Source organism: Carcharodon carcharias, chromosome 7, assembly GCF_017639515.1.
Source record: "Carcharodon carcharias isolate sCarCar2 chromosome 7, sCarCar2.pri, whole genome shotgun sequence".
In the NCBI taxonomy this organism is placed as follows: domain Eukaryota; kingdom Metazoa; phylum Chordata; class Chondrichthyes; order Lamniformes; family Lamnidae; genus Carcharodon; species Carcharodon carcharias.
In genome coordinates this window covers 26,254,507-26,266,566 of record NC_054473.1, presented here as the reverse complement: position 1 = coordinate 26,266,566, position 12,060 = coordinate 26,254,507, and the positions used below count along the sequence as shown (strand labels likewise).

Here is a 12,060-nt window from a genome sequence, read left to right as displayed (position 1 = left end):
AACATTTGCCATATATTACTATAGTATTAACACAGCATCAAAAAGCCTTGGTAAAATTGAAGTCAGTGGGAATCAGGGGAAAAACTCTGCTGGCTGGGGTCTTAATTAGCAGAAAGGAAGATAGCTGTAGTTGTTGGAGGCCAATCATCTCAGCCCCAAGATATCATTGCAGGAATTCCTCAGGGTAGCATCTTAGGCCCAACCAGCTTCAATTGCCTTGCCTGCATCATAAGGTCAGAAGTGAGGACATTTGCCAATGATTATACTAAGTGTTCAGTTCTATTTACAACTCCTCAAATGAAGCAATCCATTCCTGACAGCAGCAAGAACTGACCATTCAGACTTGGGCTAGTAAGTGACAACTAATAAAAAACAAAAACAGAATTACCCGGAAAAACTCAGCAGGTATGGCAGCATCGGCGGAGAAGAAAAGAGTTGACGTTTCGATTCCTCATGACCCTTCGACAGAACTAAGTAGAAATAGGAAAGGAGTGAAATATAAGCTGGTTTAGTGTGTGTGTGTGTGTGTGTTGGGTGGGGGGAGAGAAGTGGGGGGGGGTTGTGGTTGTAGGGACAAGCAAGCAGTGATAGAAGCAGATCATCAAAAGATGTCACAGACAACAGAACAAAAGAACACATAGGTGTTGAAGTTGGTGATATATATCTAGACGAATATGCTAATTAAGAATGGATGGTAGGGCACTCAAGGTATAGCTCTAGTGGGAGTGGGGGGAGCATAAAAGATTTAAAAATAATGGAAATAGGTGGGAAAAAGAAAAATCTATATAATTTATTGGAAAAAGAACAAAAGGAAGGGGGAAGAAACAGAAAGGGGGTGGGGATGGAGAAGGGAGGTCAAGACCTAAAGTTGTTGAATTCAATATTCAGTCCAGAAGGCTGTAAAGTGCCTAGTTGGAAGATGAGGTGTTGTTCCTCCAGTTTGCGTTGGGTGACAACTAATGTCCATACTGCACAAGTGTCAGGCAATAACCAACTCTGAGGGTCTAATCCCCTCCCCTTGCTATTCAAAGACATTACCATCACCAAATACCCTACCATCAATATCCTGACAGTCACAATTTACTAAAACTTAGGTCAGTCACATCTACAAAAGCAGGTCAGAGGTTGGGAATTTGGAAACAAGCAACCTACCTCCTGACTTTCCACAATCTACAAGACAATCACAAGTGTGATGGAATACTCTCCTCTTGCCTGAGTCAGTGTAGTTCCAACAAAACTCAATAACATCAAAGACAAAGCAGCCCAATTGACCAGCACCCCATCCACCATCTTTTACATTCACTCCAACACCACCAGTGCACTGTGGCTGCAGTACATACCATCTACATGATGCACAGCACAACCAAGGCTTCTTCAACAATACCTTCTAAAAACAAAAAAACTGCGGATGCTGGAAATCCAAAACAAAAACGAAAACAGAATTACCTGGAAAAACTCAGCAGGTCTGGCAGCATCGGCAGAGAAGAAAAGAGTTGACGTTTCGAGTCCTCATGACCCTTCAACAGAACTTGAGTTCGAGTCCAAGAAAGAGTTGAAATATAAGCTGGTTTAAGGTGTGTGTGTGGGGGGCGGAGAGAGAGAGAGGTGGAGTGGGGGTGTGGTTGTAGGGACAAACAAGCAGTGATAGAAGCAGATCATCAAAAGATGTCAACGACAATAGTACAATAGAACACATAGGTGTTAAAGTTAAAGTTGGTGATATTATCTAAACGAATGTGCTAATTAAGAATGGATGGTAGGGCACTCAAGGTATAGCTCTAGTGGGGTTTTTTTTTTATTTTTTCTTATATAATGGAAATAGGTGGGAAAAGGAAAATCTTTATAATTTATTGGGAAAAAAAAGGGGGAAGGGGGAAACAGAAAGGGGGTGGGGATGGGGGAGGGAGCTTATACAGAACTCATTTCTCGTTATCTTGACTCCCTTCTCTCTCCCCTTGTCCAGTCCCTTCCCACCTACATCCGTGATTCCTCTGACACCTTACGTCACATCAACAATTTCCAGTTCCCTGGCCCCAACCGCTTCCTCTTCACCATGGACGTCCAATCCCTCTACACCTTCATCCCCCACCAGGATGGTCTGAGGGCCCTTAGCTTCTCCCTCGAACAGATCTGCTTCTATCACTGCTTGTTTGTCCCTACAACCACACCCCCACTCCACCTCTCTCTCTCTCTCTCTCTCTCCGCCCCCACACACACACACCTTAAACCAGCTTATATTTCAACTCTTTCTTGGACTCGAACTCAAGTTCTGTCGAAGGGTCATGAGGACTCGAAACGTCAACTCTTTTCTTCTCTGCGATGCTGCCAGACCTGCTGAGTTTTTCCAGGTAATTCTGTTTTCGTTTTTGTTTTGGAATACCTTCTAAACCCATGCATAAACCCTGCATATTAACACCACAAAAGCCATAGGCAATCAAGGCAGCAGCTCACCACCACTGTCTCAAGAGTAGTTAGGGTTGAGTTATGTTTGCTGGCTGTGCTAGCAATTCCCACATTCCATTAGCAAATTAAAAAAGTCATTGGCATAAAAAAATTACATGAAAATATGCAGTCAAGCCGGTATTCCAAACTGCTTAGATTTATATAAGTAGAATTTAAAATAGTATTAAGATTTAGATTAAACTAAACATTTATTTTATGTTACATTTGCGTTTATGAATTTATACAGAGCTGACAATTCTATTCAGCTCATGGTGAAGTCTTCTGGGTCTGTCCAGTGTTAAGCATGCCGGTAGCAGTCTGATGCAATATCTGACTAATGACTGGAAAGGTCCAGCCTGCAAGATAGTAGGTTTTAAAACGTGGAAGATATGAAATAAGATGCTTGAAATACACTGCAGACCCACCAGCGACGGAAAAATCGATTAAAGTTTCGGGCCGATAGTTCTGAAAAGTGGCCCGCACTCCCAAACTAGAACTTGTCTGTTCAGAAGCTAACAAAAAGCTTCTGCGCGCTCAAGCTTTCCCCATCATAATGACACGCACAGTGCAGACAACGGGGAGGACCTCACACGGTGCTTCCAAGCAGCAGCTCCTACCGGGTGAGAGTCTTGCCGCGTCCCGGATACTGCACACGGGGTTGGGCCTGTAAGGAGCCGGCGGAACGTCTCTGCTCCTCACAATCTCACCGCCCCCCACGGCAGACCTACTCGATCACCAACCAGCGACTAACTGAGCGACAAGCTAATGCTATTCCTATTCCATATCCAAATTCCCATGCCCCCTCCCCGCCTGAGGCCCCAGACTCACGCTGCTGCCGAGCTTCTCTCACCGGCTTTTCTGCTGTAATTCAGTGGGATCACCTGGCCAATTGCCTGCGTCCCGAAAATAACCTCTCCTCCCGTTGGTTAATTTCTGTAACTAAAGGGTGGCCGTTTACCAGTGTACTCGTTTCCTATTGGTTTGCCTCCATTTGGTCATTTGCCATGTCTGACCTGGGGCTGGTTTGTGGGTTTCCTCGTGCCAGCCAGTGCCTCCTGTCTGTCAGCTGCTCAGAAACAGAATCACAGAATTGTTACGGTGTAGAAGGAGGCCTTTCAGCCCGTCATGTCTGCACTGGCTCTCTGAGCATTTTAACTCAGTACCAATCTCCTGTAACCTTTTCCCTGTAACCCTGCACATTATTTCTATTTAAATAATCATCCAATGCCCTCTTGAATGCCTCAATTGAACCCATCTCCACCACATTTCCAGGCAGTGCATTCTAAACCCTAACTACTCACTGTGTGAAAAAGTTTTTTCTCACCTCGCATTTGCTCCTTTTGCAAAACACTTTAAAACCGTGCCCTCTGGTTCTCAATCCGTTTACGAGTGGGAACAGTTTCTCCCTATCTACTATGTCCAGGCCCCTCATTATTTTGAAAACTTCTATCAAATCTCCTCTCAGCCTTCTCCTCTCCAAGGAAAACAGTCCCAACTTCTCCAATCTTTCCTCATAACTGAAGTGCCTCACCGCTGGAACCATTCTCATAAGCCTCTTCTGCACTCTCTCCAAAGCGTTCACATCCTTCCTATAGTTTGATGCCCAGAACTATGTACAATTCTCCAGCTGAGGCCTAACCAGTGTCTTACATAAGTTCATCATAAACTCCCTGCTCTTATTCTCTACGCCCCTTTTAATGAAGCCTAGAATATTGTACGCTTTAGAAACAGTTCTGTCTACTTGTCCTGCCAATCTTAATGACTTATGTACAAATACACCCAGGTCTCTCTGCACTTGCACACCCTTTAGAATAGTATCCTTTATTTTACACTGTCTCTCCATATCCTTTGTACCAAAGTATATTACCTCACACTTCTCCGCATTGAATTTCATCTGCCACCTATCTGCCCACTCCACCAATGTGTCAATGTCCTTTTGAAGTTCTACACTGTCCTACTCACAGTTCACAATTCTCCCAAGTTTTGTGTCATCTGCAAACTTTGAAATTGTCCCCTGCACACCAAGATCTAGATAATTTATATATATCAGGAAGAGCAAGGGTCCCAATACCCATCCCTGGGGTACTCCACTACAAACCTTCTTCCAGTCCGAAAAATACCGATTAATCATTACTCTCTGTTTCCTATCCCTCAGCCAATTTTGTATCCATGTTGCTACTGTGCTTTTTATTCCATGACCTATAATAAGTCTGTTGTGTGGCACTGTATCGAATGCCTTTTGGAAGTCCATATGACACCACATCAACACCCTTGCCCTCATCAACCATCTGTTACCCCTTCAAAAAATGCCAGCAAATTAGTTAGACATGATTTTCCTTTAACAAATCAATGCTGACTCTTACCAATCAATCCAAACTTTTCCATGTGACTATTAATTCTATCCCGAATAATTGTTTCTAGAAGTTTCCTCACCACCAAAATTAAACTGACTGGTCCGTAATTTCAGGACAGATCTTTACAACTCTTTTTGAACAAGGGTGTAATTTTAACAATTCTCCAGTCCTCTGCTGAATCCAGGGAACATTGAAAGATTATTGCCAGTGCCTCTGCAATTTCCACTCTCACTTCCTTCAATGTTCTTGGATGCATCTCATCCAGTCCCGGTGCCTTATCAACTTTAAGTACTGACATCTTATCCAATATCTCCTCCTTATCAATTTTAAACCCTTCTAGTGACTGAGTTTCCTCCTCTGTCACCATAGACAGGGCAGCATCTACCTCATAGGTAAAGACAGGTGTAAAGTATTCATTTAGCACCTCAGCCATGCCTCTTGCCTCTATATGTAATCCTCTTTTTGGTCCCTAATTAGCCGTACTCCTCCTTTTACCACCCTTAAACTATTGATGTGCCTATAGAACACTTTGGGATTTCCTTTTATGTTAGCTGCCAGTCTCTTTTCATAATCTCTCTTTGGTTCTCGTATTTGCTTTTTCACATCCCTTCTGAATCTTCTATATTCAGCTTGGTTCTCAATTGTATTTGCTTGTTGTAAGCACACATTTTCTTCTTTAACTTAATTTCTTGTTCTTTGTCATCCAATGAGTCTGAATTTGTTTGCACTACCCTTCCCTTTTGAGGGAACATACCTTGACTGTGCCCAAACCATCACCCCTTTGAAGGTAGCTCATTGTTCAGCTACTGTTTCTCCCACCAACCTTTGGTTTCAGTCTATCTGGCCCAGTTCCATCTTGCCCCATTGAAGTCCACTCTGTGCCAGTTGATTATTCTTACTCTGGATTGACCATTATCCATTTCCACCGTAATCCTGAACCTTATGATACAATGATCACTGTTCCCTAAATGTTCCCCTACTGTCACTTGATCTACTTGGCCCACATCATTCCCAAGAACTAGGTCTAGCAATGCCTCCTTTCTTGTTGGACTGGACAGGCCCAACCAGTCCATGCCTGTTGCCTGTTGAAACAGGCCCAACCTGTCCATGCTGCACTTACACTCCAGGGAAGCTGCTTCCAATCCTACTTCATCCAATCCTATCAGCACATCCCTCTAATCCTTTTCTCCCTTATGGATTTATTTAGCTTGCACTGAAATGTTTCTATTGCTGTAGCTAGTTGCACATTCTCTTTTTAGTACAGAAGTTCCTTCTGTGTCCCTTATTATATTTATATTCATTACTGATACTCTTGTATTTATCTTTATCATTATTCAGCTGTTCTGCTGTTGATCATTTGCTACTCTCAGTCCGCTGCCCAGTCAATCCCCGGTAGCCAAGAAACTAGCAGAAAATAATCAACAGCTTGTTAGGAACTTAAAGTCAGAAAATCACCCTGAGTACAGACTTCATGACAGGTCAAGAAGGTACCTGCATTAAAACTTGTGGGATATGGGCACATCATGACATAGGTGACATTGATACTGAATACAAAAGCATTTCTATCTTTCCACAGTTCTGAAAGGTCATCAGCTAAAACATGTCTCTCACTCCACAGATGCTCCCTGACCTTTTGAGTATTTCCAGCATTTTCTGTTTTTATTATTGCTACTTAATAGCTGGTCATTTTTATTGTCGTCAAAAATTGTAAAGTATGTCATGATAATAGTTGGTTGTGGTAGTGGAGTCCAGTATTAGATACTGTATGGTACTCTGTACTAGATATGGAGTCACCTGACCTGGAGGTTGCAGGTAAGATAGCACATGTTGGAAGCTGTCCTAATAGAATTCAGTTACTGCAGATATGTGTTTAAGTTAGGAAAATGTGTTATCAATAAAGGTAGCTCAGTTACAATGTCAACGGCCTGTGTGCATCATTGAAACAAAAAACAAGACAGAAGTAAACCATACGCAACAATGGAAGTTCTGAAACCACTAACATAGCTCAATTCTGAGGGAAATCTCGCTGAAAACTGGAGGAGTGATTTGAGCTGTACCTCACAGTGATGGGCAATGAGAAAAAAGACCCTCAGGTACAGTCTTCCATCTTTATTCACATAGCAGGGGAAGCAGCCCTAAAGGTCTATAATATCTTCATGTTTGAAAGTGATAAGAAACAGAAAGACTTTAAAGAAATAATGAAAAAATTCAAAGTCGACTGCAGCCCTAAGAAAAACATCACCATATGAAAGATATCGATTTTTTATGTGTACGCAAGCAGTGACAACATTAGTCAGTACGTAACTGAACTGAGAAAATGAGCTAAATCATGTGAATTTGAAGAGATTGAAGAATCACTCATCCAAGATAGAATAATTTGCGGGATTGGAAATGACACTCTGAGAGAACGGCTTTTGAGAGAAGTTGATCTCAAGCTGGAGAAAGCAATAAATATCTGCAGAGATGCAGAGACAGTGAAATGCCAGATTAAACAGATGACAGAAGATGATGAGCCACAAGCGTTAGATGCAGTTAAACAGAAACAGCCTGGGAAAGAACAAATAGACAGACTGAACATAAAAAGAACAAAACTGCTATTAAAACATTTAAATGCAGCCTAGCAAAAGCGGTGTAAGAATCACAGAATCACAGAGTGCAGAAGAGGCCCTTCGGCCCATCGAGTCTGCACTGACAAGTGAGAAACACCTGACTACTTACCTAATCCCATTTACCAGCACTTGGCCCATAGCCTTGAATGTTATGACGTGCCAAGTGCTCATCCAGGTACTTTTTAAAGGATGTGAGGCAACCCGGCTCCACCAGCCTCCCAGGCAGTGCATTCCAGACTGTCACCACCCTCTGCGTAAAAAAGTTTTTTCTCACATCCCACCCTAAACCTCCTGCCCCTCACCTTGAACCTATGTCCCCTTGTGACTGACCTTTCAACTAAGGGAAACTGCTGCTCCCTATCCACCCTGTCCATGCCCCTCATAATCTTTTACACCTTGATCAGGTCACCCCTCAGTCTTCTCTGCTCCAAAACAACCAAAGTCTATCCAACCTCTCTCCATAACTTAAACGTTTCATCCCAGGCAATATCCTGGTGAATCTCCTCTGCACCCCCTCCAGTGCAATCACATCCTTCCTATAATGTGGCAACCAGAACTGCACATAACACTCTAGCTGTGGCCTCACTAAGGATCTATACAACACCAACATGACCTCCCTACTTTTGTAATCTATGCCTTGATTGATAAAGGCAAGTGTCCCATATGCCTTTTTCACCACCCCACAAACATGCCCCTCCGCCTTCAGAGATCTATGGGCACACACACCAAGGTCCCTTTGTTCCTCAGAACTTCCTAGCATCATGCCGTTCATTGAATACTTCCTTGTTAAATTACTCTTTCCAGAGTGTATCCCCTCACACTTTTCAGGATTAAATTCCATCTGCCACTTATCTGCCCATGTGATCATCCTGCTTATATCTTCCTGTAGCCCAAGACACTCAACCTCACTGTTAAACACCCGGCCAATCTTTGTGTCATCCGCAAACTTACTAATCCTCCCCCCCACATAGCCATTTATGTTGTTTATATAAATGACAAATAATAGGGGGCCCAGCACAGATCCCTGTGGTACGTCACTGGACACTGGCTTCCAGTAACTAAAGCATCCTTCTGTCAATACCCAGAAGATGAAGTGTGTTAAACATGATTAAACTAAGAATTTGTGATTCAAATACTAATAGAACATGACATCATGTGCCTAAAAGTAAAATACACTTTTTTGATTGAGTGTTTTTTTTTGTAAAATGATGAATTCTGTTGAATAGCCAACAATTTTGGTTTAAGGGTTTGCTTTATTAAATGAGTTACAATAATGTTATGCAACTGGACTTGTTTACCTTAATTGTTTAACAATAAACCTATTTTAATGATTTGAAAGTCTCAGAATCTCAGTGTAGATGGGCCCTTTGGCCCATCAAGTCTGCACCGACACGTGAGAAATAACTGACCTACCTACCTCATCCCATTTACCAGCACTTGCCCCATAGCCTTGAATGTTATGACATGCCAATTGCTCATCCAGGTACCTTTTAAAGGATGTGAGGTGACCCGCCTCCCCCACCCTCCCAGGCAGCACATTCCAGACTGTCACCACCCACTGGGTAAAAAAAGTTTTCCCTCACATCCCCCCCTAAACCTCCTGCCCCTCACCTTTAACTTATGCCCCCTTGTGACTGACCTTTCAACTAAGGGGAACAGCTGCTCCCTATCCAACCTGCCCATGCCCCTCATAATCTTGTACACTTCGATCAGGTCGTCCCTCCGTCTTCTCTGCTCCAACGAAAACAACCCAAGTCTATCCAACCTCTTCATAACATAAATGTTTCAACCTGGGCAACATCCTGGTGAATTTCCTCTGTACCCCCTCCAGTGCAATCACATCCTTCCTATAATGTGGCGACCAGAACTGCACACTGTACTCCAGCTGTGGCCTCACCAAGGTTCTATACAACTCCAACATGACCTCTCTGCTTTTGTAATCTATGCCTCGATTGATAAAGGCGAGTGTCCCATATGCCTTTTTCACCACCCCACTAACATGCCCCTCCACCTTCAGAGATCCATGGACACACACGCCAAGGTCCCTTTGTTCCTCAGAACTTCCTAGTGTAATGCCGTTCATTGAATACTTCCTTGTCAAATTACTCCTTCCAAAGTGTATCACCTCACACTTTTCAGGGTTAAATTCTATCTGCCCATTTGACCATCCCGGTCTATATCTTCCCGTAGCCCAAGACACTCAACCTCACTGTTAACCACCCGGCCAATCTTTGTGTCATCCGCAAGCATACTAATCCTATCCCCAACATAGTCATCTACGTCATTTATATAAATGACAAATAATAGGGGACCCAGCACAGATCCCTGTGGTACACCATTCGACACTGGCTTCCAGTCACTAAAGCATCCTTCTGTCATCACCCTCTGTCTCCTATAACTAAGCCAATTTTGAATCCACCTTATCAAATTACCCTGTTTCCCATGTGCATTTGCCTTCTTTATAAGTCTCCCATGTGGGACCTTGTCAAAGGCTTTGCTGAAATCCATATAAACTACATCAACTGCACTATCCTCATCTACACACCTGGTCACCTCCTCAAAAAATTCAATCAAATTTGTTAGGCATGACCTCCCTCTGACAAAGCCATGCTGACTATTCCTGATCAAACCTTGCCTCTCCAAGTGGATATAGATTCTCTCCTTCAGAATTTTCTCCAGTAGATTCCCTACCACTGATGTGAGGCGCACTTGCACGTAGTTCCCTGGCTTATCTCTACAACCCTTCTTAAATAGTGGAACCACATTAGCTGTTCTCCAGTCCTCTGACACCTCCCCCGTGGCCAGAGAGGAATTAAAAATTTGGGTTACAGCCACTGCGATTTCCTCCCTTGCCTCCCTCAGCAGCCTGGGACACAAAGCATCCGGACCTGGAGATTTTTCCATTTTAAGCCTGCCAACACCTCCAATACCTTGTCACTCCCTATATCAATTTGCTTAAGAGCCTCGCAGTCTCTCCCTGAGTTCGATACCATCATCCTCATTCTCTTGGGTGAAGACGGATGTGAAGTATTCAATCAACAATCTAGCAGTGTCCTCTGGCTCCACCCATAGATTGCCCCCTGGGTCCCTTATAGGCCCTACTCTTTCCCTGGTTATCCTCTTCCCATTGATATACTTATGGAATATCTTGGGATTTTCCCTACTTTTACCAGCCAGAGTTTTTTCATATCCCATTTGCTCTCCTAATTGCTTTCTTAAGCTCCACCCTGCACTTTCTGTACTCCACTAATGCCTCCACTGATTTCCTTCCCTTGTACCTGCTAAAAGCCTCTCTTTTCCTTCTCATCGTTTTAAGAAACTTTTTTTTGTTTTGCACCCTTTGTGATTAGACCAGACTTTACAAAAAAACATCACAACAAACTAATTGCTGAGCATAATGCCGGAACACATTCTAATGATCTGTGCGACAGGGGCTCACCTTTGGACCATAAGATGCACAGCAATTTTAGGTGACTTTTTCCCAGAAAAAAGTGCTTCTTATGGTCTGGCAAACAGGGCTTGGGAGAGAGGGATGCACAAAGTACACAACACTAGGGGTCATGCTCCAGGGGAACTGGGCTCGAGCAAATATCTCCACACAAATGATATTGACAAATCCTCCTTTTCTATATAAAAAAGTGTAACCTTGACCTGCTGTGTACACTCACACTGAGACAAGTTTGGGCAGTTGGCTCAAACATTCAAGTTTTCAAAATTGACATCTCCCTTTCTTTAAGTAGACGGGGAGGAGACTAGGGAGAAACATACCAACTCCTTTGCTAACCTTTACGTTGAGCTTAAAAGGCGTTTTCAAAATGGAAGCATGGACAGACAACAGGGCACCTTCTGGTGTTTACTCAAACCTCATCAGACTCCATATCTCAAGTTGGCTATGAAGAGTCATTATGAATTTCCCTCCATTAAATTTTAAAAACTGTGAGAAATCCTTTAACTTCTGAGGGAACAGGAGACAGGAAGGGACTTGAAAGGACCTCACCATAACTAACTTCTTTGTTTAAAAACAAAAAACTGCGGATGCTGGAAATCCGTAACAAAAACAAAAATACCTGGAAAAACTCAGCAGGTCTGACAGCATCTGCAGAGAGGAATACAGTTAACATTTCGAGTCAGTATGACTCTTCACCAGAACTTTTTTGTTTGGTGGAATAATGCTTCATCAAAATTAACATAGCAGCCATTTTAAGTTTTGTACCTGTAAAGTCTGTTTGAGAACAGCCATTTTGTGTGCAGAACCCCAGGAAAACTCAGAGAAACAACATCAGAGAGCGTTCTAGACTAAGGAAGGACAAGGAGGGACATATTAAGAATTCAACTGCTGTTCTGCCAAAAGAGTCCAGGCAATGTACAAGTTGCTGTAGCCTCAGAATTAATGAGGAGTAGGAAACCTCCCTCCCCCAAAAACCTGCTGAGTCCACCTGAAAAAGGCAAACTTCGACTGGTCAACTGCAGAAGCCATCACAGCTGCTAAACCAAACCTCAAGATTCAATCCCTTCACTTCAGAAAGAAGGAACTCAAACAAGAGGCCCAGTACGGTATCTCACAGAGATCAATCTGAAATCTTATCTTTAAATATCTTTATCCTTTATCTGCATTTTAACATTTGTATCTGTATTTTAGTTACTAATTTCATCAC

At 42.9% G+C, this 12,060-nt stretch overlaps 1 protein-coding gene across 4 annotated transcripts in view; it reads right to left on the bottom strand.

Moving 5' to 3' along the window:
- iars1 (isoleucyl-tRNA synthetase 1) overlaps positions 1-3,415 on the bottom strand; it is a 188,795-nt gene extending 185,380 nt beyond the window's left edge. The window contains exon 1 of one of the 4 annotated variants that reach the window (XM_041191113.1): positions 3,293-3,415. The gene's annotated coding sequence lies outside the window, so the exon portion shown is untranslated. Of the gene's footprint in view, positions 1-3,270 lie in introns of all 4 variants that reach the window. The other 3 variants (XM_041191110.1, XM_041191109.1, XM_041191111.1) reach the window with 3 other exon arrangements.
- Positions 3,416-12,060: the final 8,645 nt, after the last annotated feature.